The 26,831-nt window shown below is 39.5% G+C and overlaps 1 protein-coding gene and 1 long non-coding RNA gene across 5 annotated transcripts in view; both read left to right on the forward strand.

The window, feature by feature from the left end:
* Positions 1–26,831, forward strand: part of FGD4 (FYVE, RhoGEF and PH domain containing 4) — a 235,764-nt gene that overhangs the window by 121,124 nt on the left and 87,809 nt on the right. The window lies entirely within an intron of this gene.
* LOC122423568 lies at positions 9,426–18,784 on the forward strand. The gene is made up of 3 exons (XR_006264181.1): positions 9,426–9,437; positions 15,552–15,556; positions 18,620–18,784. It is a non-coding gene; the product is annotated as an uncharacterized LOC122423568 (long non-coding RNA).

A 26,831-nucleotide genomic window follows, 5' to 3' on the forward strand; every position in this document is an offset into this window, starting at 1 on the left:
GAAGCCTCAGTTCCTTTGCAGGCGTTCTACTCTTCTTGCATAAAGTTTAAAGTTTTTGTGATCTCCACATGGTTTACCATTACACTCTAAACATGAAATTTGTTTAAAAAGCAGCAAAGGGGAAGTATTTCCTTTCTCGGTTAGTGAATTCTCTCTTTCTCTGATGCAACATCTGTTTCTTCTCTTTACACCTTCAAATAGCCAAGGATCATTGGAGAGAAGTGCTACTCGAATTTTCTGCTCTAATGGACAACTCCTTATAGTGAGGGGCCACTATAGTGTGGGTTTTAGAAGTTCCTTTTATGGTTTGTAAACTGAAAGGACAGTAATGTAGCACTTCCTGCCAACACCACTGGTTGTTTTATTGCTATTAAGTTGTTCAAGAAAAAATTTGAATATGTGCATTTAGTGTACATATTATTTCTAAAAGTTTTATCTTTTTTTAATGACTTGAAGAAACTTTCCTTTTTCTTTTTTTTCTTTTTTTTAAATCAAATAACTTTAATCAAGTTAACAGTAAGCAGTACAACTGTAGGAAAAGTCCCATATTTTACTTTCCTTTTTAAAAACTTTTGCTTATAGACAAACTCACATGAAAACTGAAGAGAAAAATGGAACATGAAGAGTGACTCAATGGGGAGTATTTGTCAGTCTTTGCAGGGATGATAACTTGGTTTTCATTCAAACTATATGTAAATTAAATTGTAATTCAAGATTAAGATTTAAACTTGTACCCTAGTGTTCATTCCAGCACTATTTATAATAGCCAGGACATGGAAACAACCTAGATATAAACAGACAGATGAATAGATAAAGAGGTTTGGAATATTAGCCAGCCATTAAAAGGAACTAATGAGGTAGATGACCTTAGAGTGTATTATACAGAGTGAAGTCAGAAAGTTGTAATGAGGCGGATGAACCTAAGAGCCTATTATGCAGAGTGAAGTCTGTTAAAAGAAAAAGACAAATATCATATATTAATGCATATGTATGGAATCTAGAAAGATGGTACTGATGAACTCATCTGTAGGGCAGCAGTGGAGATGCAGACATAGAGAAAGAGTTTTGGACAGGGTGGGATGAATTGAGAGAGTAGCATTGGAACATATACGTTACCATATGTAAAATTAGATAGCCAATGGAAGTTTGCTGTAATATACAGGGAGCTCAAAGCTGGTGCTCTGTGACAATCCAGAAGGGTTGGATGGGGTAGAAGGTGGGAGGGAAGTTCAAGAGGGAGGGAACATACATATACCTATGGCTATTATATTCATGTTAATATATGGCAGAAACAAACACAATATTGTAAAGCAGTTATCCTCCAATTAAATAAATTTTAAAAAAAATGGAGATTGGAGTCAAAGTCTGAGACTCTTAATAAGGGTCAGATTTGGTGTGTAGGTTGGGGGATATAGAACTGGGACTTCTGGCAGTGTGGGGGCCCAAAGCTCTATGTGGGGACCCAAAGAGTTTGAACAGAACCGCTTAATGTTGTGACAGGCTTTTTTGTTTTGTAAGGGTAAGGCTACAATTCTGAGGTGGCGGTAGTAGGGAAACGGTTTGAGGGGAGTGGGAAGGGAGTTGGCTCAGAAACATAGCCAAGATCTAACATTAGGGAGAAAAAGCACTTACTAAATAACACAATTTGTTGTCTTCTCTCTATGTCTCAGTAACTGATATTTCTACCATTTAATGGTCTGTCTCTCACTTTCAAACTACTTCCTCTATGTTAACAAATTTTAATTCACAAAAAGCAGCAGTTTGGGGCAGTAAGTACTGGGAAAGCATGAGCTTTCCTTGCTCCTCCCTCTGTTTCCCCAAATATGCTACTAAGATGTGTTCTACAAGCTTGGCAGCCTGCCAGGGCTAAGGAGCAAGATGGCTTAATCAGTAAGCGAAAAGAAGCCAGCTAATATTTTATCTTGTGTCCTCCTCATCCTTTTTTGTTTGCTTGTTTTTTAATTGTAATTTCTCTTTGTTATTTCCTAGTCTTCAGCAGAAACTGGGAGAATTAGAGGAGGTGGCTGTATCCATGCTTTTTAGAAAATTAATATGGGGACACCAAGAGACCTTTTGAGAAGTAGTTTACAATGTTAAGAAGCAATTAACAAAGCATAATAGACATTCTGTGTAGGTGTTGCTTGTCATATGTCTAGCAGTGTACTTCTCATTTCTTTAATCCCCATAGCAGCACTATATGAGACTGGCATTGTGATTATATCTGTTTTATAAACAAGGAAAATGATGCTTAGGCAGGTTGAGAAATGTTAGTGATGGCTAACATGTGATGGAACCAGGAGGCAAATCAGAATTTCATGCTATAGCCCATCCTCTTAGCCCTTATGCTACTGGGTCAGGAGTTTGAAGCAACAAGCAACAACCAGGGAGGGTTTGAGGAAGTTTCCCCAGGAAGACTGCAAAACGTAGGGAGAAAGTGAACTTTTTGCTTTTATGCAGAATGAGAACTTATGTGTTAAAGAGGAGTGTTGGGCTCTTCAAGAGCTAGGAACTTGGACACATTTGAGTTTAAGACAGACATCAGAAAAATACCTTCAATTTTCTTATGGAATGTATGAAAGTAAAAGTGTTGGTTGCTCAGTGTCTGACTGTTTGTGACCTCATGGATGTTGCCTTGCTGGGCTCTTCTGTTCTTGGAATTCTCCAGGCAGGAATGCTGGAGTGGGCGGTCATGCCCTTCTCCGAGGGATCCTGCCAACCCAGGGATCAAATCTGGATCTCCTGCATTGCAGATGGATTCTTTTATCATCTGAGCCACCAGGCAAGCCACATGGAACCTATATTCATCTTTTATTCAACATATACTTGTGAGGAGAGTTTCGGGGGAGAGGGAGAATGTTTTGAGTTTGATGCTTACTGCTAATAGAGCAAATGGACTTAACTAATGTAAAACATTTTTAACAATCAAATATACAATTTTCTGATGTATTTAGTTGTAGCAGATATTTCTCATATTCTGGGTATTATAATCCCAGAATATGAAATTATAATTACATTTCTATATGTAATTATGTTACTATATATATAGAATATATATAATTATATGCAGAATATTAATATACAGAATATATAATTATGTTATAATTCCAACATCTCCTGGAGTAATATTAATATAACCAGCTCAGAAAAGACTAGGATTAAAAATAAATTCTCTACCCCACTTAGAACTCCCTAAAATCCAGTCTACAGATAGGCTGGCATAGATTTAGTGAGGTACAGTAGTCCCTAGGTATCTGCAAGGGACTTCCTGCAAATACCAAAATCCAGGGATACGCAAGTCCCTTATATCAAATGGCATAGTATAATCAGCACCCAGGATCCAGAGGGTCTGTGTTCTAGGATACGGACAGCTGACTGTACTTTCACTCTGTTTCTCAGTTTATATGAGTATCTATCTCTTCTTGAGGGAGATTTTCGTTTGTTTTGCTTTTAGCTGTTTCAGAAAAGACTATGTTAGTTCAAGCACTGAAATAAAGGACTGTATTAGTTATTCTAATTATCAAATTCAACCAGGTTCAAGTCACTGTGATCTGAAATTGGTGGTAATTTCAATTGGTGGGGTCATTTTTAAGAAAGGGATTTAAAGTCTTTTTATTATGAAGATTGTATAACAAGTGTGCAGAAAGTTTGGAAAGTTGAGAGACAAAATCATCTATTGTCCTACCATCCCCAAAATTCAGTTCGGTTCAATCGCTCAGTCGTGTCTGACTCTTTGTGACCCCACGGGCCTGCAGCACGACAGGCATGCCTGTCCATCACCATCTCCTGGAGCTTGCTCAAAACTCATATCCATCGAGTCAGTGATACCGTCCAACCATCTCATCCTCTGTCGTCCCCTTCTCCTCATGCCTTCAATCTTTCCCAGCATCAGGGTCTTTTCCAGTGAGTCAGTTCTTCGCATCAGGTGGCCAAAGTATTGGAGTTTCAGCTTCAGCATCATTCCTTCCAATGAATATTCAGAACTGATTTCCTTTAGAATTGACTGATTTGATCTCCTTGCAATCCAAAGGACTCTCAAGAATCTTCTCCAATACCACAGTTTAAAAGCATCAGTTCTTCAGCACTCAACTTTCTTTATAGTCAAACTTTCACATCCACAAATGACTACTGGAAAAACCATAGCTTTGACTAGATGGCCCTTTGTCAGCAAAGTAATGTCTCTGCTTTTTAATATGCTGTCTAGGTTGGTCATAGTGTTTCTTCCAAGGAGCAAGTCAAGTGCCTTCTAATTTCATGGCTGCAGTCACTATCTGCAGAGATTTTGGAGCCCAAGAAAATAAAGTCAGTCACTGTTTCCATTGTTTCCCCAACTGTTTTCCATCAAGTGATGGGACCAGATGCCATGATCTTCGTTTTTTTAATGTTGAATTTGAAGCCAGCTTTTTCACTCTCTTTCACTTTCATCACTAGGCTCTTTAGTTCCTCTTCGCTTTCTGCATAAGGGTGGTGTCATCTGCATATCTGAGGTTATTGATGTTTCTCCTGGCAGTCTTGATTCCAGCTTTTTTTTCATCCAGCCTGGCATTTCACATGATGTACTCTGCATATAAGTTAGATAAGCAGTGTGACAATATACAGCCTTGATGTACTCCTTTCCCAGTTTGGAACCAGTCTGTTGTTCCATGTCCAGTTCTAACTGTTGCTTCTTGACCTGCATACAGATTGCTCAGGAGGCAGATAAGGTGGTCTGGTATTCCCATCTCTTTAAGAATTTTTCATAGTTTTCTGTGATCCACATAGTCAAAGGCTTTGGCATAGTCAATACAAAAATCCCCGAAGTACTTTCATATTAATAGGTATTCAATGTGCCGGGCTCATTGGTAAGCAGTGGGGATACATAAGGAAGCAAACAAGTGATGATCTGTGCTCTCTTGGAGCAAATGGACCACCAAACATACACACAAAAAAATACAAGATGGGAAAATAGGACTGTGTGCATAATGGGCTGTGGGAGCACACGAGAATGCAGTTTTGTGATTTAGGGATGTATCAGTAATGCTGAGGTTTAGGGAATTACGAAGTCAACTTCATGAAATGGGGAAATATGGGGGAAGGCATATTTAGAGGATTCTAGGCAGGAGGGCTTCCCTTGTGGCTCAGCTGGTAAAGAATCCGCCTCCAATGCAGGAGACGTGGGTTCAATCCCTGGGTTGGAAGATCCCCCGGAGAAGGGAAAGGCAAAATGTGCAAAGTTGCCGGGATGAGAAACCACAAGGTCTCTCTTGTTATGTGACCCATAAGTAGTTTGGTATGGCCACGTTTTAGACTGTGGGGAGGAAAGCTGGCTGAAGAAGGTGCAGATGGTGAAGTTTCCAATATCATGTCCTGTTTCTGCTTAATATAAAGATCACTTAACATAAAGTGGGGACTCATGGAATGACAGTATTGTGTGTTTACATGGATTCAAAGATATATAATTGTAACATAATAAATATAAAAATTTGTTTAAAATTAAGAAAGGCAAGATTTAAACCTGAACAGTTTTCCTTAGACACTGGAATACCACTCACTCATAAAATAAAAAGTATTTTTCCTAGGTGCTTATCGCTCTGTTAGTCTTTTTTTACTCTGTGGTATTTGATATATATATAAAATCAAAGCTAATTAAAAAAATTTTTTTTTTTTTTTTAATTTTACTTTGACTGTTCTGGGTCTTTGTTGCTCCACGGGCTTTTCTCTGGTTGTGAAGAGCAGGGGCTACTCTTTAGTTGCCGTGTGCAGGTTTCTCACTGTGGTGGCTTCTCTTGTGGAGCAATGGCTCTTGGGTGTGCAGGCTTCGGTTGCAGCGTACAGGCTCGGTAGTTGCGGCTCCTGGGCTCTAAGAACACAGACTCAGTAGTTGTGGTGCATGGACTTAGTTGCTCCGTGGCATGTGGGTTCTTCCTGGATCAGGGGTGGAACCCGTGTCTTCCACGTTGGCAGGTGGACACTTTACCACTGAGCCAGCAGGGAAGTCCAGGAAGCTAGTTTTTTTAAAAAACATTTATTTTTGGTTTTCTGTGCTGGGTCTTACTTGTGACATGCGGGATCTAGTTCCCTGATCAGGGATTGAACCTGGACCCCCTGCGTGGGGAGCAGAGAGTCTTCACCACTGGACCACCAGGGAAGCCCCACAAAGCTAATTTTTATTGGCCTGAAATATATTTTTGAAGGTCTTCACTCTGATTTAAATACATTCTCTAATTTATTCCTTCCCGCAGTCCCTGTTAAACCCTATTCAGATCAGACCCTTCTAAGGGTTTTTCCTCTGCTGATTGACCCAAGATCTGTAGTTTTTAAGTCATATCTTGAAGCAGGCCACAGAAAAGTGCCTCTGAGAAGAAAAATAATGTTAGTCATCGAAGTTGGTCATTCTGCATGGTGGTTATTAAAACTTAGCCTGGGGAAAGACTCTCTTTCTTCTCATAAAAAAACCCCTAAACCTTTGTAGCCTGGTCATCTCCATGTCATTATGTAGTAACCATTACTTCCTATGCTCAGGCCTAAAACTAGTCTTCTTGAATCTTTTTTTCCTCTCCCCAGTCTGTCAATCCAATCTGTCAATCAGTCCTGCTTTGAAAGATATCAAACTGACCATGTGTTAATGCCTTCATTGCTACTCCTCTGGTTCAAGTCATGCTCAACTTTTCCTTGGATTATTAACCTCTTGAACTCTGTTCTCTGCCCAGCAGCCTGAGTACTCCTTTAAAAATGGAAAGCACTCCATCTCTCTTTTCTTGAGACTAAGAAATTCAGAGAATAGTTTGCATGAAGAAAATTGTGGCAAGATGAAGAGAAACTATTTAAGGTATTTTGCTAAGTTCCAAGGGTGTGCTCCCTTCCCTTTTTTGTTTTCCTTTTTTTCCTGTCCTCTGTTTAAGACATCTAGCTCTTTGAAATTCTCCTGTTAGGAAAATGATAGGAAAAGAAAGGAGATAGAATAAAATGTAGCAATCTGGAAATGCTTCCTCTTCAACAGTTGTTGTTAAACTACTTGAAAGGGTAGAAAACCAGTGAAAGCAGTGATTGTGCATGACAGGTGTCATAGTACAGGTAAAAAAAGTGTGTGTGGAGAATAGAAAAGGAGGGGCAACTGACTGTTTTTCTGACTCAAGGAAATTTCCTCAAAAATGGTGACATTGAAACTAGATTAACGTGTTTAAAGATAGACTGTTGAGCTAAGGGAACCAATATGCAAAATCATACAGACTTGAAAAGAAGTATAGTGTGTTATAGGAATGGAGAAGATCAGAATGTGGTTAGAACATTAGGGGTGCATGACTGTGAGTAGGCAGTTATGAAGCCTTTTACAGGCTTATGTCTGATGATAAAGGGTCCTGTTTGGAAACAATGGAGTTTTTCCTACAGATCTTTCAGTACTATTATAGAATTTTAAACAAGAGCGTAATAAGATTGGTTTCATCATTGAGTGAATAAACTTTTTCTTTGTAGGAGCAATCGTGTTAGACATAACTAAATATGACTTATGTAGTGCAGTTTTAAAATTCAGAATTAGAGAAATGGTTATATTTGATAAATTGGAGTATGTTTCTTCCCTACTTCCTTCCTCTATCAACCAAAAAATACATATAAGAAATAAAAGATAAGCTATATCAGTATTTGCTCTTTAAGTTTTGTATGACTTGGAACAATCCCCCACAGTGTTAGAAGCTAAACACGCAATACTGTTGTGCTCCTGGTCTGGAAATGTAGCCAGGGGAAAAATATGAGGCCTGCTGGTCTGATTACACAGCCAGGAGTAAGGAAAGCAAATATCTACATAAGCTGTGAAGCATTAACATTCTAGTCAAATGATATTTATGTTAATATTTGTCTTAAAAGGGTAGCAAGATAAAAAAAAGTTGAGATCACAGATTGTCACTGTGCCCTTTTTGGAAAACCACCTATCTTGTCAGATTTTTTAGAAAAACTGTCAATAATCAAAGTCTGCATCTACCTGTGATCTGTGCCTGAGCAATAAGCACTAGAGCAGTAAAAATTTCTGAGCTTAGTTTTCAGAGAGCATTAGGCTAGAATGTTTTGGGTGCTGGAAACCAGGTTTAGAGAAATCAAGTTCAGAAGAATAAATCAGAAAAGCAGATACAAAATGAATGAAAATCAAACTAGGTCAGGAAGGATTTGCTTATGAAAAGGATGTATTTTTTTCCCTTTGTGTAGAGAAATAGTAGTCCAGTCTTGGTTGCTGTAATTGACATTGTGAAAAACAATTCTGTTTGGTTTTAGCAACATCCTTGTCAAACCTTATGAAACATTTTGGCCAGTTTGATTTTTGTCTTCTCTCTGGACCGCAGATAAATTTATTGTGAATAAATGGAAAATAGTTTGGCAGTAGGTAAAAAGGAAGAGGAAAAGCCAAGATTCTGGTTAACTTATAAACCAGACATCTTGAATAAATGAGTTGGCTATAGCTCTTAGGAGAAAAGCCATCTTTTGCCCTTCAGGTTCATTTCTTACATCTGTTTTTATTTCTTCAGAGTTTATGAAGTCAAAAAAATTTTTAATTTTATTATTTTCAGAAGTCTCTTCTTCCATAGCAAAGTTTGCCATACTTTCCATCAGCCAGAAATAATCTTCTTCTGGATTCTCAAGGTAGCTTTTCATGTAAATGCAGCAGGTGTCTTTTTTTTTTTTCAGTACTGGGTTCGAAAATCAGATAATCTTTATCAACCAGATGTTGAAGAAGGCCTCACGCTCAACACAGAAGCATTGGCTGTGACTTACACAAGAGTCAGTTGATGCTGCAAGCCTAAACCAGTTCTATTAAAATTTCACAGTCTTCATGGAATCCACATTTTGTGATATAACTTTGGTGGAACTTCAGCTCAACAGCTTAAAATTATGAAATTTATTTCATACAACTTCCACTGAATATACTAATTTGATCCAAGCCTGTTACGAGGACAACAGGAATGGTGGTTCTCAACCTTGGCTACACATAGGAATCACTTCGGAATCTTTAAAACACACTTATTCCTGGGTGCCAACCCCTAGAGTTTGTGATTTCATTGGCTTGGGATTCAGCCAAGGTATTATAGTTTTCTTTTCTAAAGCTCCATGGTGATTCATGGTTGAGCAGCACTGACCAAAAAGCATGACCTGTTGGCTTATTAATTCACATGCAGTAGATTCCTGGGGAAGATAGTTTTTGTGAAAAATGGGAAGGCACCTGCAACTGAATTACAAGGATGCTGGGCATGTGGGATTTAAACCAATAACAAACCAAAGATTATACCTTGTAACATTGTTAATTTACCAAATATATCCCAGGGTCATCTGTAACCCTAAATGTGCTAGATCAATTGTGCCACCAGTGAGTTCCCTGAAACCTAGTGGTTTTTCCTTGCCTGGGATCCCATTGCTAGCTGGGGACGGAACCAAGATTAATTCTGAAAATTATAGTATGAATGTATTATAACATAGTGCTATAATAATAATAGTGTTGTATCATAACAGTAGTGTTATAATATCAATAATAGTGTTATAATATCATATAATATCATAACATTTATAGTACTAATTTATGGTTTGTTGCCTTGATTATTTAGGTCAAGGTCTGCAAACCTTTTCTGTAAAGGGCCAGATCATAAATATTTTAGACTTTGCAGGCCATATGATTTCTGTTATAGATACTTAACTGTCAACCTAGCAAAAAAGCATCATAGACGGTATACACAAGAAGGAGTGTGACTGTATTCCAGTAAAACTGTATTAACTCTTAACTTTTTATCTTTTACTTCCAACCCACAGTTATAATCAGTCTTCAGGTAGGGAAAAATGTTGGCCTGTATTCCAGTTATGAAGAAGAAATACACTTTAGTCCTTTGAAGTCTGTAGCAAGTTATGATTGCTGGATTTAGTAGAATTTTTGAATGGAATAGAGACCTGATTCCCTGAGGTCATTTATTATGATCTTAATTTCTTATAGTAGATACCAAGACTTTGTTTAAAAACTCAAAATACTTCTTAAACTTGGTCTTGTGACAAATAGGGGGTCATTAACAATTTAAAAGGTATGTTTAGTTTCTCAGATCAATATTTCACTTCATTTGGATTTAAGATCACTGTAGTGCTTGTATGTGGTTAATGGAATCTTTGGCTAAGCAGAGGGAACACTAATGAGTCCTCATAGCCCCAGAAATACTGGAAATACAGCTCCAGATCATGAACTTATTTCCAGTGCAAAATGCAAACAAGCCTGACAACAGGGCCATCAGTTGTAGTGGACTGACCTTGGAATCAAAAACCCTGGTGTGACTCTTGGATTTACCACTATTTACCAACCTTACTTTCTTCAACCATAATATGCAGATATCTGTCCTACATACGTTTTATGGATGCTGAAGGTGAAGACTGCTTTTCACATGGTATGACATATGTGGAAGTGCCTCGTTGAGGAGGCCTGGGTCAGGTTTAGCAGAAGCGACAGCTGTGTAGCCGAAAGCTAAAGAAGACTAGACTGGCATGGAGTGAGCCTAAGGGCCTCTGTTGGTTTCCAGAGGGACTATCTAAGAGTCTCCTAGAGAGACCTATCCTAGAGGAAAGATAACAGAAATCGAAAGACTGAAGAACAAGTAAGGAGGCGGTTCAAAGCTGGGAAAAGGGAAATCTGGGAGTCTGTCTCCGTTTAGTGACTCCAAATAAGATTCTCACTCTTGCATACTAGTATTTTTTTTTTTTTTTAATGTCTTGGGTATTTGGAAGCTCCTGGCTGCACAGTATTCGCTAAAATAGAGGCATGGAGTCATGGCAAATAGCTATACTATAACAGATGTAATCACTTTGTTACTTGCTGAGTGAAAACCAAAGAATTATCAGCTAGACTCCCTGCCCAGAAGGTACTTACAAACTATAGGTAGATATGACATCTGTCACCAACCTAGTCACTTAACACCACCTCAGTTGACTCATCTTTGTCATGGACACTAAAATGCCTTGTTGTTTAGTTGCTAAGTTGTATCCAACTCTTTTGCCAATCCATGGAACTGTAGCCCTCCAGGCTCCTCTGTCCATGGGATTTCCCAGGCAAAACTACTGGAGTGGCTTGCCATTTCCTTCTTCAGGGGATCTTCCCAACCCAGGGATTGAACTAAGTGTCTACTAAACTGTATGTATTTGTCTGCTAGGCTGTGGGATTTCGCAGGTGAGAGGAAGAGAGATGGAGAGAATGGCAAGGAAGTAGAACCAGACTGGCAGAATTACACAGTGTCATTTAATCTCATTTTGTTTAAAGCTGACGGCTTCTCCAGTTTTAGACTCCATGTGCAGGACTCGAGCATCCTGGATCTGCCCCTAGTGCTGCTTTTGTGGTCAGCACATTGTGGGATTGTGCAGCATTGAAGCTGGGGACAGGAGGGTCATGTCTAAAAGCCAAGGCCAGGCTGGAGTTTCAGTTCATAATTTGAGAGTTATGGTCATGTGGGCAGCCAAAAGGATTATCAGGAAGTCAGGAGCAGTGGAGTTAGGAAAGTATGGGAAGTAGCCTGAGCAATAGTTGTTAGAACGGGAGGAGTTCCTGGGGAAACTTGTCCCAAAATGTGTTCTAAGCACCACGGGATTTTAACTTGCAATAAATGGTAAAAATGTTTCCTGGACATATACTGGGTTCAAAGTTAAACAGGTTTTTGTTTTCATTTTTTACTGTAGGGCTCTTGATGCCTCACTATGCCTATTGGTATCATGAGTCTGCAAGATAAAACTGTCAAATTTGGCAAGTCACAAATATTTCTCGTAGAATCATGATTAGTTGGTTGGTTATGGTGGAGTGGTAGAGGGGGGAATTGAGAGATCTTGTTCCCAGGACACACTTTGATGAAAGTTGTCCTAGGACATGTGACACCTCCTGTGAAGACTGCTGTTACTTTTCACCTGGGCTCTTGAATGGACTTCTGTGAGCCCTGTGGAGTCCTGAAGGAACCCACAAGCACCCAGAAACTTGGCCCTGCTCTTAAGTGCATTTTCTCTCCCTCCAGCCTAATCCCTTGACTGATATTTGTTATTGTTATTGATAAAATTAAGGAAATCAGCCCTTCTGAAGAAAGACAAGGGATTAACCCATAATTACTGGGACCAAAAAAAAAAAAAAAAACAAAACGGGTCAGAATCTCTTTTAACTGACCTTGCATGGGGCAAATAGACTTTTCCCCCTTATCTTAACAAGCATTGAAATGATATTTTAAAGAAAATTTCAGAGGGGATATATCTGAAAAGTTTAACAATGAGATTGGAAAATGAGGCAGGTAGAGTGTTAAGATTGACCAAACCTAATGAGTGAACAGGGCAGACTGTTCTTCCTGCACAGTCTCACAGACTCCTATAATATTGCACGCAGAACTCTAGTCTTCTTGCACTCTTAAAGTGAAAGACACTGTTTCCCTGACAGTTAGTCAGGAGCCTAAGTAAATGTTATCCTTTCCTCCTCTCTGTCCCTCCCTTCTTAAGTCAGTCCCTTACTAATTCTCTCCTTTTCATCCTCTGCCATTGCTGATAGGGTAAATGGTCCAGTTGCCTCCTGATGGCAGTTAGCAAAGGGATGGGGGCAAAGGGACTGACACCTGTGGGACTGCACATATCTCTTTCAGAATTAGCCAAGGGTAATATTATGTCTTACTTGTCCTCCTGTCCCCAGTAATTAGCAGAGTACCTGACACTTTTAATTAGGGAGTTATCACTTAGGAACCAAAGGAAAAAAGAATAAAGTAGAAGGTTTTGTTACTTATTTTGCAGTTGACCATTGGATATTCTCAGAGCTTATAAAAGTAGTTTGTACTTTGAAGGCATAAAGATGAGAGCTATTAAATACTGAATTTAAGGGATTAAGGGCAGTTAAAGGTGCTTTTCAGAAAATGATTGTTAAAAACTAGTGAATGTGAATAATGTAAAATGGAGGAAAAATGAAAAAAGTTATGGAATCCAGGATATGTATTTATAATCATGGTAAAAGGTGAAGAATAATCATTAAATTGGGATTAAAACAATCTACAGCAAATTCAGGCTTCCCTGGTGGCTCAGACGGTAAAGCATCTGCCTGCTATGCAGGAGACCTGGGTTCGATCCTTGGGTTGGGAAGATCCTCTGGAGAAGGAAATGGCAACCTACTCCAGTACTCTTGCTTGGAAAATTCCTTGGATGGAGGAGCTTGGTAGGCTACAGTCCAGGGGTCACAAAGAGTTGGACACGACTGAGCGACTTCACTTTTCCTTCCTTCACAGCAAATTCTACTCTGCATCAAATGTCAGGCTCAAGGAATTCCCTGCAGTCCAGTGGTTAAGACTCTGCACTTTGACTGCCGAGGTTCAATGCCTGGTCAGGAAACTAAGAATTCACAAGCCTCATGGGGCAGCCAAAAAAAAAGTCAGATATCACATTGTCCTTACTAATACTGTTATCATGTTTAATGTGCCAGGCCACTTATTTGTAAATAATTCATTATTGTATTAATTTACAAAAGGGTCATTAACTGGTCAGAATCCAAAATGACCTATAGGGAATCCCTGAAAGTAGCAGAGACACTGAAGCAAATGGCAGCTGCCAGTAAGCAAGCATGAGCAAGTGCTGGTAAATCAAAATTCAGGCCTTGGTAAGGGTAAATATAAGGAGAATGGCAGGCATAGGAGGAGGCAAAAGGGAAGGGCCTTAAGAGATTAGAGCGAGAAGAGAGTAAAGATCTGGTCCCCTGATCCACCACCCTGACAGTTATACAGCACTGAGTATTATATGGGTTATAAGACTAATAGCAAATAGTTATATAGCAATTATCATGTGCTAGCTACTGCTCTAGTACTTTCACTAGAATTAAATCATAATTTTCACAGCAACCTTATAAGAGGGATACTGCTGTAAATCCTATGAATTCTCATTTACAGATCAGGAAATTTAAGTAACTCAGTCACCCAACTATTAAATGGTAAAGCCAGGATTTGAACCTAGGCAAATGAGAGTTGTATGACAGAGGTACCCTGAAGAATGTTTAAATTGCTGGAAAGGTGTGTTTGCATGTGTGCTAAGTTGCCTCAGTTGTGTCTGACTCTTTGCAACCCAATGGACTCTAGTCTTCTAGGCTCCTCTGTCCATGGGATTCTCCAGCCATGAATACTAGAGTGGGTTATCATGCCCTCCTTCAAAGGATCTTCCTGATCCAGGGATTGAACGCCCATCTCATGTCTCCTGAGTTGGCAGGTAGGTTCTTTACCATTAGAGGCACCTAGAAAGCCCAAGGGGTGTTTAGTAAACTAGCTGTGGAACTAGTACAACTGGCCCAGAAACAGCCCTGTGTTATGCTTCTGGGGATCAAGGAAAGCTGCCTGGGTGCACATGTGTGCAGCATCTGAGCTTATACAGATGATCCTATGGGGAAATCTAATACCAGTTAGCAGGCCCATCTGCACATTAATATACTTAGAGGTCTTTCATGGTTTTTTCATCAGTTTCAAAACTTAAAACTGTTATAAACCTTAGGCTCTGGCAAAAGTATGATGACTTCAAAACTCAGCACTTATTTGATGAGGTTGGACAGCTTCTCAGGGGATCTTTCTCATTGTCAGTACACTAGTAATACAGGATGTTTTGATAAATCTAGGGCTCAGTTTCTTCCACTTGGTTATAAGGAAGAAGGAACCAAAAAATGGGTGGTGTTATAAATTGGATAACATCATGGAATCAATGAACATGAATTTGAGCTAACTCTGGGAGATAGTGAAGGACAGGGCAGCCTGGCATGCTGCAGTCCATGGGGTCCCAAAGAGTAAAACATAACCTAGCCACTGAACAACAAATAAATTGGCAGCAGTTTATCCGATAAAGCACAGCAGGCTATGAACCTCCTCCAGCTCAGATGGTGTCAACTAGAACTGCCCTTTGCAAGTAGGCAAAAAGAACAACATGTTATTGATTGTGGTTTGTCTTTACTCTCACCTTCCGCTTTGGTCATGGCTGTAGACACAGAGTAATTTTTTTGTGCTTTAAATAGCAAGAGTTTTTCTGTAATCTTGACCAACATTCTTTGTTAACTATGGCCAAAAGGAGAACCTCCATCAGTGTATGGTTGGGGGTGGAAGAACTGCCTCCAGCTCCCTTCCCCACTCAGGATGATGCAGAGGAAGTTTGGTCTCTACCCAAAATCACTCTATACCAAGGCACAACAGAACACACTGATCAAGCAGTCCCAGCACCAACCAGAAGGCATGGTGGAATGTGATTTTCAGCACTTTCTGTGTGGGGATTCATGGCACCTAACAAATTGATCACTCTGAAAGTGGGGATCAGGGATTCAGACCCCTAGAACTCCTGATTGAATTATAGTGTTATATGCAGTCTGCTGTATTGGGCTTTCCAGGTGGCTCAGTAGTAAGGAATTCACTTGGCAATGCAGGAGATGCGAGTTGGATCCCTGGTTTGGGAAGATCCCCTGGAAAAGGAAATGGCAAGCCACTCCAGTATTCTTGCCTGGGAAGTGCCGTGGCCAGAGAAACCTGGCAGGCTACAGTCCGTGGAATTGCAGAGTTGGATATGACTGAGTGACTGAACAGTAGCCACAGCATATGTACATATACATAACAGGTACTATGATTGTGGGCCTCATCTATAAGCTCAAAACTTCCATCAGAACTGGAGCTCAGTCTTAGTGAGTTGTGTTTCAGTTCATCTAATAAAATATTAACTTTGAAAGGATTAGTCTCTATAGCAGTCTTTAGAAATTTTATTAACCTTTCCATTACTTTTGAGTAGCAAAAATTTTAATAGAATTATGAAACATGTTTCAGGAAAATAAACTGTTACTAGTTTTGAAAACAAATTATTTTTGTGTTTTCAGAGGCTGCATTTATTTTATCTCATTACACATGTTGTTGGATTTGCCTTAGATACAGTAGTAACAGTTACTTTATACATGTTTTATTTGTAGCATAAAGCAGTGTGTGTTGCTGATCCTATTTGTTACACCAGATGTCTTGCTGTTCACACTGTCCACACTATTTGCTGAACTCAGGGTAGACAAGGCTCGAGGTAAGAGGCTGGAAGGAGACTTGAGGGGCCATAGGAACTACAGACATGAATATTCTCTCCCGGCTGGCATGGCAGCCATAACACAGCCTCTCTTCTGGCTGATGCAGCATCTGTAGCAGCAGCCACAACATAAGTAGCCATAACATAACCTCATATGACGTAACCATGATGTCACTCCAGTGTAGACTGATGCAGTAGCAGCCAGGGCTTCGAGGGTGATGTTCTTACAGGCGTACTGCAAAACGTAGCCCGTAACCAAGCGAGTACCTCATGACACGCATGCACAGTTCTGTAAGTGATCTCAGCCATACATAACCGTGTAACGTCATTGTTTACAGAACATGGGGTGAGAGGGGCTTGAGAGCATGGGTTGAGAGAGCTTGACTGGTGCCATCTTGTTAATTTCCCCACACAGTGAAACCTTTAAAAATAAGAAATATCTACAGTTACCTACCTTCAAGGCTTATTTTAAGTTCATATTACTTTTGAACTTCAAAGATCTGAAGCAATCTACTTTTCCTAACAGTTTAACTCTGTACTGTTCTATAGTTTTAGGTAGTATCGATGCTGAGTCAGAAACACTGGTAGCTGTAGTGCATTTTAGTTGGTCTAATAAATGTAAATAAAACTACAGAAAATATTTCAGTCCATTGCTGGGACTTTTTGCTGCTACATTTTTTTTTTTTTTTTAATCAAACATCTAGATAGTTCCACAATTCCAGATGTTTAGAAATCTCCTGGGTTGAGGAAGATGAATTGGCTAAAGATTTTTTTTCCCCCTGCTACTGCTGCTATGTCACTTCAGTCGTTGTCCGACTCTGTGCAACCCCATAGACATCAGCCCACCAGGCTCCCCCGTCCCTGGGATTCTCCAGGCAAGAACACTGGAGTGGGCTGCCATTTCCTTCTCCAATGAGTCAAAGTGAAAAGTGAAAGAAGTTGCTTCGTCATGTCCGACTCTTAGCGACCCCATGGACTGCAGCCTACCAGGCTCCTCCATCCACAGGATTTTCCAGGCAAGAGTACTGGAGTGGGGTGCCATTGCCTTCTCCTTTTTTCCCCCTAGATATTTAGAATTTGTATATAAATAACTTGGAATGTTTAAATTTCACCTCAGAAGGGAAATGTTTGAAATTTTGTGTAGATTGAATTCTCAAGCAGCTCCATCTTTCCTTATTGTTGGAATTTAGAAAACACTTTTCATGAAATAGAAAATGAAAATGAAAGCAGATGAAGAGAAACTTGCCTAAAGTGTCTAGAATTTATTCCTTCAACAATTAGTTACTGAGCATCTACTTAATTTGGCAGGTGATATTCATGAGATGTTCCCAGGGCTTACATTCTAACCAGGGGAGAGAGACAACAAAATAAATAATGCAGTTTGTTAGAAGGTGATGAGTACTATGGGAGGGGGTAAAATGTGTAAAGCAGTTATAACAGTTAACTATATCTTACAGCAGTTAACTATATATATTATATATAGCAGCTCACTATATATATAATATATTTATTATACCAGTTAACTCTAACTATATATTGAATGGCAAACCATTCATTATCACAGTAATTCAAGTCTATGCCCTAACCACTAATGCCGAAGAAGCTAAAGTTGAGCAGTTCTATGAAGACCTACAAGACGTTCTAGAACTAACACCAAAAAAGATGTCTTTTTCATTATAGGGGACTGGAATGCAAAAGTAGGAAGTCAAGAGATACCTGGTGTAACTGGCAAATTTGGCCTTGGAGCACAAAATGAAGCAGAGCAAAGTCTAACAGAGTTTTCTCAAGAGGTCGCACTAGTGATAGCAAACACCCTCTAACAACACAAGAGAACACTCTGCACATGGTCATCAATACTGAAATCAGATTGATTATATTCTTTGCAGCTAAAGATGGAGAAGCTCTATATAGTCAGCAAAAACAAGACCGGGAGCTGACTGTGGCTCAGATCAGAAACTGCCTATTGCCAAATTCAGACTTAAATTGAAGAAAGTAAGCAAAACCACTAGACCATTCAGGTATGACCTAAATCAAATCCCTTACAATTATACAGCAGAAGTGACAAACAGATTCAAGGGATTAGATCTGGTAGACAGAGTGCCTGAAGAGCTATGGACGGAGGTTCATGACACCGTACAGGAGGCAGTGATCAAGACCATCCCCAAGAAAAAGAAATGCAACAAGGCAAAATGGTTGTCTGAGGAGGCCTTACAAATAGCTGAGAAAAGAAGAGAAGCAAAAGGCAAAGGAGAAAAGGAAAGATATACCTATTTGAACACAGATTTCCAAAAAATAGCACAGAGAGATAAGAAAGCCTTCCTCAGTGATCATAGCAAAGAGAAAGAGTAAAACAATGAGATGATGCTGTGAAAGTGCTGCACTCAATATGCCAGCAAAATTGGAAAACTCAGCAGAGACCACAGGACTGGAAAAGGTCAGCATTCATTCCAGTCCCAAAGAAACGAAATGCCAAAGAATGGTCAAACTACTACTATACAATTTCATTCATCTGACATGCTAGCAAAGTAATGCTCAAAATTCTCCAAACGAGGCTTCTACAGTACATGAACAGAGAACTTCCAGATGTTCAAGTTAGATTTAGAAAGGGCAGAGGAACCAGAGATCAAATTGTCAACATACTTTAGATCATAGAAAAAGCAAGAGAATTTCATCAAAACGTCTACTTTTGCATTATTGACTACACCAAAGGCTTTGACTATGCAGATCACAACAAACCCCAGAAAATTCTTCAAGAGATGTGAATACCCTCCTGAGAAATCTGTATGCAGGTCAAGAAGCAACAGTTAGAACTAGACATGGAACAACAGACTGGTTCCAAATAGGAAAAGGAGTACATCAAGACTCAATAGTCACCCTGCTTATTAAACTTATATGCAGGGAATATCATGCAAAATGCTGGCCTGGATGAAGCACAAACTGGAGTCAAGATTGCCCAGAGAAATATCAATCACCTCAGATATGCAGATAACACCACCCTTATGCAGAAAGTGAAGAACTTAAGAGCCTCTTGGTGAAAGTGAAAGAGGAGAGTGAAAAAGCTGGCTTAAAACTCAGCATTCACAAAACTAAGATCATGGCATCTGGTCCCATCACTTCACGGCAAATAGGTGGGGAAATAATGGAAACAGTGACAAACTATTTTTTGGGCTCCAAAATCACTGCAGATGGTGACTGCAGCCATGAAATTAAAAGACACTTGCTCCTTGGAAGAAAAGCTATGACCAACCTAGACAGCATATTAAAAAGCAGAAACATTACTTTGCCAACAAAGTCCTTCTAGTCAAAGCTATGGTTTTTCCAGTGGTCATGTACAGATGTGAGAGTTGGAATATAAAGAAAACTGAGCACCAAAGAATTGATGCTTTTGAACTGTGGTGTTGGAGAAAACTCTTTAGAGTCCCTTGGCCTGCATGGAGATCTAACCAGTCCATTTTAAAGGAATCAGTCCTGAATATTCTTTGGAAGGACTGATGCTGAAGCTGAAACTCCAATACTTTGGCCACCTTATGCAAAGAACTGACTCCTTGGGAAAAAAAAACCTGATGCTGGGAAAGATTGAAGGCAGGAGGAGAAGGGGATGACAGAAGATGAGATGGTTGGATGGCATCACCGACTCAATGGACATGAGTTTGAGCAAGCTCCGGGAGTTGGTGATGGACAGGGAAGCCTGTCGTGCTGCAGTCCATGGGGTTGCAAAGAGTTGTACACAATTCAGCAACTGAACTAAACTGATAACTATATATTATAACAGTTAAGTATAACTGCTATAACTTTGAGTAGCAGGTATACTAGATAAGAGTGGTCAGGGTAGCCCATGTTGACCAGATGCAATTTGAGCCAAGATATGAAGAGAAAGCAGTCATCTGGGGGAAGAGCATTGCAGCAGAAAACAGCTAGACCAATGCCTGTAAAGCATGCTTTTCCTGTTGGAGGAATAGCAGGGCACCAGTATGACTATAGTTTAGTGAGCAAGGGGGCAGTGTTAGGCAATGAGGTCGTTTTTAAGGGGACTAAAGACCAGATCATGTAAAGCCTGTCAGCTGCAATCAACAGTTCAGTTGTTAAACTGTGAGTGAAATGTGGAGCTGTTGAAGAATTTTAAGCACAGGAATGACGTGATCTGCGTTGGGTTTTAAAAGGGACTGTCTGGCATTTTTGAAAACATGTGCTGAGTACAGTACTTTTCCCAATGGCTCAGAGGTACAGAATCTACCTGCAATGCAAGAGCTACAGGAGACGCAGGTTCAATCCCTAGGTTGGGAAGATCTCCTGGTGGAGGAAATGGCAACCCACTCCAGTATTCTTGCCTGAAAATGCAGTGGACAGAGGAGCCAGGCCGGCTATAGTCCATGGAGTCACAAAGAGTTAGACACGACTGAGCGACTAAGGACACACACACTGAGAACAGGGTGGGTGCAGGGAGACCAGATGGAGGGCTTGTAATCCAGTCAAAGACTGTGGTGATTTAGGCCAGAATAGTAGCTGCGCAGGTGGTAACGGTAGATGGTAGAGTCAACAATTTCCTGGTGGTTACATCCCCTTTTGGGCTTCCCTGATAGCCCAGTTGCTAAGGAATCCGCCTGCCAATGCAAGAGACCCTGGTTTGATTCCTGGGTCGGGAAGATCCATTGGAGAAGGGATAGGCTACCCTCTCCAGTATTGTTGGGCTTCCCTTGTGGCTAAGCTGGTAAAGAATCCGCCTGCAATGCAGGAGACCTGGGTTCGATCCCTGGGTTAGGAAGATTCCCTGGAGAAGGGCAAGGCTACCCACTCCAGTGTTCTGGCCTGGAAAACTCTATGGACTATATAGTTCATGGGGTCACAAAGAGTCAGACACAACTGAGCGACTTTCACTAGGATATAGAGCGCGAGAGGAAACAAGAGGACTTTAGAATACTTCCAAGCTTTTAGCCCTAAGCACAGATGAGGTTGCCATTTACTGAGATGGAGAAGATGGTAAAGGCAGTTTATTTTGAGTGAGAGTTGGGAGATAACAGAGTCAGATTTGGATGTGTCAAGTGTTAATTAGTTCTTAGACATACTAGTGGAGATGCTAAGTAGGCAGTTGAATGTATTAATATTTCTTTATTTTTTTCTTTACTAAGCAAGAAATATGCTCTTTTGGTTTTTTATTTAAATGCATAATTAAAAATTTAACATCTTACCTATTTTAAGTGTATAGTTCATTGGCATTGTTGTAATTTACTAAGTCATATCCAACTCTTTTGTGACCCCTGGACTGTAGGCTGCCAGGCTCCCTGTCCATGAGATTTCCTAGGCAGGAACACTGGAGTGGGTTGCCATTCCTTCTCCAGGAGATCTTCCCACCCAGGGACTGAACCCTGGGCTCCTGCACTGGCAGGTGGGTTCTTTACCACAGCGTCCCCAGGGAAGCCCTCACTAGCGTTAAGTACATTCCATTGTTGTAGTGCTGTGACAACCATCCATCCACAGAACTCTTTTTGATTTTATAAAACTTAACTTTTTTTTTCTTTTTTTTTCCATTTATTTTTATTAGTTGGAGGCTAATTACTTTACAATACAATAGTGGTTTTTGCCATACATTGACATGAATCAGACATGGATTTACGTGTATTCCCCATCCCGATCCCCACTCCCACCTCCCTCTCTGCCCGATCCCTCTGGGTCTTCCCAGTGCACTGGCCCCGAGCACTTGTCTCATGCATCCAACCTGGGCTGGTGATCTGTTTCACCCTTGATAATATACATGTTTCGATGCTGTTCTCTCTGAACATCCCACCCTCGCCTTCTCCCACAGAGTCCAAAAGTCTGTTCTGTACATCTGTGTCTCTTTTTCTATTTTGCATATAGGGTTATCGTTACCATTTTTCTAAATTCCATATATATGCGTTAGTATACTGTATTGGTCTTTATCTTTCTGGCTTACTTCACTCTGTATAATGGGCTCATCCATCTCATTAGAACTGATTCAAATGAATTCTTTTTAATGGCTGAGTAATATTTTGTAAATATTTTGTAAATTTTGTAAAATAGTAACTTTGTTCTTCCATCCCTCTAGTCCCTGGCACCACTACTCTAATTGCTGTCCCCAGTTTTGTCTACTCTTTGTAACTCATATAAATGGAATCATAAGGTATTTGTGTTTTTCAGCTGACATGTTTCACTTAGCATAATGGCTTCAAGGCCACCCATTCTGTAGCATGTATCAGAATTTCCTTCATTTTCAGGCTGAATAATATTTGATTGTATATATATTCCACATTTTTTATTTATCCATTCATCTGTCAACAGATACTTGGTTTGCCTCCACAGCTTAGCTATTATGAATAATGCTGCTATGAACATATGTGTGCACCCATGAGTTAGTGAAGTGAAAGTCACTCAGTCATGTCAGACTCTTTGTGACCCCATGGACTAAAAAAAAGTCCATGGAACTCTCCAGGCCAGAATACTGGAGTGGGTAGCCTTTCCCTTTTCCAGGGGATCTTCCCAACCCAAGGATCGAACCCAGGTCTCACACATTGCAGGCGGATTCTTTACCAGCTGAGTCACAAGGAAGGCCCAAGAATACTGAAGTGGGTAGCCTATCCCTTCTCCAGTGGTTCTTCCCGAACCAGGAATCGAACTGGAGTCTCCTGCATTGCAGGAGGATTCTTTTCCAACTGAGCTATGACATATAAAGGGTATTCTTTTCAAAATTATTTGTAGTACATTTACTTGGCAACTTTCATAGATTTTCTTTTTTATAGAAGTATATTTTTGTTATAAATGATTTTAATGATATTGCTCTATGGACAGCAAAACATACAAGTTCTCGTTTGTTCTCTCACCCTACCCCTTTGTCATATTACCTTCCATTCCTTTCAGTACATTTATACATGTTTGTATGTATCTTTTTTTAAATTGGATTATATTATACATACTTTTCTAGTTTTTTTGTCTTTTATTTAATAACACCTTGAAGATTTTCCCAGGCTTATTTTTGTTCTTCACAGCTGTGTATGTTGCATAATGTTGCATTGATTATCCATGTACATATGCTTTTACACACACAAAATTTTTTCTGTAGATTGGATTCCTAGGTTTCGATTTTCTAGGTCCAAGGAAATATCTTGAAACTGTCCATATATTTTCTTCTCCAACAAGAAGAAAATTCTTCTCTTTTGTGATTTAATAATTACTTGGCAAGGCAGGGTGGGCGTGGGTATGGATTTTGTTATTGAGATCTTCAAGTTTGGGAAACTAAAGTAGTTTTCTGAAATAAATTTACTTGCTATAGATTTGTTAACCCTTGGCAAATGAGTTGTAAGCTGTGAGTTTTATAACCTTAATGACTGGTTTTTTTGTTTTTGTTTTTGTTTTTTAAGTGCAATTGATGTCTTAGTCTAGGCATTTTAAACAGCACATGGGAGATATGACCCATATCCAGAATCTGTGAGACAAATGGAGAGTCTTGAAGGGATGATAGGAGAAGACTATTGAAAAATGTCTTATAATAATTAGAACATTTTCCTGTGGATAAACTTGGCAGATACTGATCTCAGCAAGGCAGCATCATTCCTGCCCAGGAATTGAACCTGGGTACCCTGGATGAAAACTTGGAGTCCTAGCCACCAAATCAGCAAGGGCTGGAAGATAATTTTTCCTGGATCTTTACCTCCAGTGAAAAATGCGTTTATCACAGAGGCAGAAACTGTAAATACCAGGTACAAAGTTTATTATTAAAGACATAGCAGAACAACAAGTGGGAGAGCACATAGAGAAACATTTGTTTAGTTGAGATAGAAGCAAGGCAGAAATTTCCTACTGGAGAAAAAGGATGTGGGCATCCTCCCCTCTAGTGAGGAGGAACATTATAAAGAGTGGTGTTAAGTCATTTATATAAAGGCTGTTCTTCCGGGTCTGTCTTAAAACTAACTGACCTTAGTCTTCCTTCAAACCAGTTATCTGATTTCTTTTTCCACACCTGACCTTCCTGGGACCCTGCCCTGGGATGCGCACACAGTCAAGATGGATCTTGAAGTGAAGGCTTCTGGGAGGAGCAAGACTCATTATAGCCTGGAATCATCCTTTGACTTTTGACTTCAAGGAGCCTTTCTGAACATGTATAGTGTCTATCTTAACTTTTACTCAGAAGAATCTTTGCCTGTCTTTGTCCTTGCAATGATTATTGCCTTAAGGTGTTAACAAGAGATAAGACTAGCTATTTACCTGGTTTCTGTTGTTACTTCCATTTCCTAGAGCAAATGGGGGGCTGGTTGTAATACCTCAACTGCAGCCCACCTATCTCTTATCTCAGGAAAGGCAAAGAGAGGCTGACTGATTGTAAATGTCCAGCCTGGAGCCCATCTATCGCCTACCTTGAACTACCTTACTCAGTGACCAAATTTAGCACCACATGTGTGCTAATCATGTTAATATCATGCAGTGATATAGTGAGATGGGTAAATCACCTCTAGAATGTTCTTTCCCCAAACCTGTAAACCCCACCTACTCATGAGAAAAGAATTTGAGGGCCACTCTACAAAATACCTACCAGCACTCTTCAAAAGTGCCAAGGAAATGAAAAACAAGCGAAGACTGAGTAACTCTCACAGATTGGAGAACTAAATGCAACATGATATCTTGGTTTGGAAGCTGTGACAGAAAAAGCTGTTAGTGGAAAAATGGTGAAGTCTGAATGAAATCTGTGGTTTAGTATTGTACCAATATTAAATTCTTAGTTGTTTAACATCCCATAGTTATATAAGATGCTAACCTAAGAGCCTGAGTGCAACTCTTCTGTAAATCTAAGGCTATTTCAGAATAAAGGGTTTTTTATTTCTGTTTTTGTTTTTCTTTTTCTTTTTTAAGTATCTCTTTCCTTCTGGGCAATATAATCCTAGGAAGATTGTCTTCCTTAGAAAACTACTCTGTGCTTGTAAGTTAAGAGATCCTCTTGTCCTGAGAGGTGGTCAGTCCATGAAGATCTTCTAGGCTAGAGAATTGGCCCAGTTGGAAGAGATGTTTTGGTTGTGTGAGGCAGTATAGACAAGGCTATAATAAAGCCATAAAGAGTGATCTGATGTCATGGACCCAATGATAAGAAGTTATGCCTGAAGAATCAGGAAGTGAGTGGACTTTGCTTTGAAGTAAATCCAACCTTAATTTGTGGAAGATCCATTCAACAGTAAGTTGGTAAAATACAACAACCCAGCACAAAGTTTTGCAAATAGGAGACAAAGTCACCCTAACCAGTCAGAGAGATTGTCTGCCACTCACAAGTATCATGCAGAAGACAATAAATGAAAATTAAGCCACAGTGGGAACCTTTCCAGTTAGAACAGGGAGGTTTATGCGGTCACAGATGAGGCTGGATTAACTAAGGATATCTGATGATACCTTGCAGTTACATATGTCTAGACATTTCTTACAGGAGATATGACCCAGTAAGCATGAGACAGAGGAATGCAAAAATGGTTAGGACCCCACTCCCCATGCTAACATAATGTTGTATCTGTGCCGAAGATACCTGTTTAATCACCTCTCCTGGTTCTTTGTTGATTGGAATCTGAAAGCCTCTATTGTTAATAATAAAAGTTCTTGAATGGGTAGACCATCTGGTTACAATTTTGGTTTCAAGTCCCTGTTATGCAACTGGTACCCAAATAAGGACTGTCTCCAAATGTGAGTAGGCTGAGTCAGTCATAAACAAGCAAAAAGAAATATTCCTCGTGCTGCTAATATCCAAATGTTAGAAGATGAAGTGTTTAATGAAATGGTGCTGCTTAATTTTAGTCACACTTCCTTTACCATGATGTGTTTGACCTAGACCATGGTCAACAAATTTTCCTGTAAAGGACCAGATAATAAATAATAAGATTTTGAACTTTGCATGGTCTCTGTTGCATATTTGTCTTTCTTTAAAAAAAAAACAAAACACCTTTTAAGTATGTGTTTTCTGCATCTTTCACTATATTTTCATACCTTGTGATAATGGTTGAAGTCTGAGATGGCCTTTAAATAATGATCTATAATGAAGTTTCTGGCTATAGATTTACTATCACTGGCAAAAGATTTGTAATCATGACTTGAATGGATTTAAAAGAAAATAGGTTTGTAGTTGATCTCTTACTGCATTCATCTGAGATGAATAAATGGGATCTTGTAAACCCATCAGATCATACAAGTTTGCTATCCAGAAATTAAGTGCCTAGTTTCAGTTAAAAATTATTTATTCAAGACATGTTTTGTTTCTAAATAGGTTAGTTATTAAAGTAGCTTCATCTTTTAATAGGTAGCAGTGGTGGTCTATTTTTTCAAGATTCAGTTTAATTTATTTTCTCATTTACCCCCTCCAGCTGGCCCCCTTTTATTGTTTTGTTGCCACAAATCATCTCTAAAGTTGTATTCTTGCTTTCACAGTGTCTCATTTTACTGTTAGGTTGCAGTTTCTGCCTCTGATTTGTAGTTAGGTTGTGGATTTTCACTGTTTCTGCCCTAAGGCCATCCTTCACTAGACCCCAGCAGGTAGTCTTTCAGATACTAAGCCATTCTTGGGATATTTGTGGAACAAAAATTCTAATGCCCCTAAAAGACTAAGTGGCTGGATGGTACACTGTGGGTTTTTCCAGATATACTTTGACTACTAAATTGGTTTTTCTAAGAAGGTAGATAAGGTCATATATTTGAAGACTTAGCTTTTATTTCTTTGTTTATAATTTTACCAATATGCTGTCACATAATGTTCCTTAAACCTTGCATTCATGGCCTTTGTTATGTTTGGCTAAACAATGCTTTATTTAGATGGCAGTCCATTTTAGCAGAAGGGT

Source organism: Cervus canadensis, chromosome 21 (genome assembly GCF_019320065.1).
Source record: "Cervus canadensis isolate Bull #8, Minnesota chromosome 21, ASM1932006v1, whole genome shotgun sequence".
Lineage (NCBI taxonomy): Eukaryota > Metazoa > Chordata > Mammalia > Artiodactyla > Cervidae > Cervus > Cervus canadensis.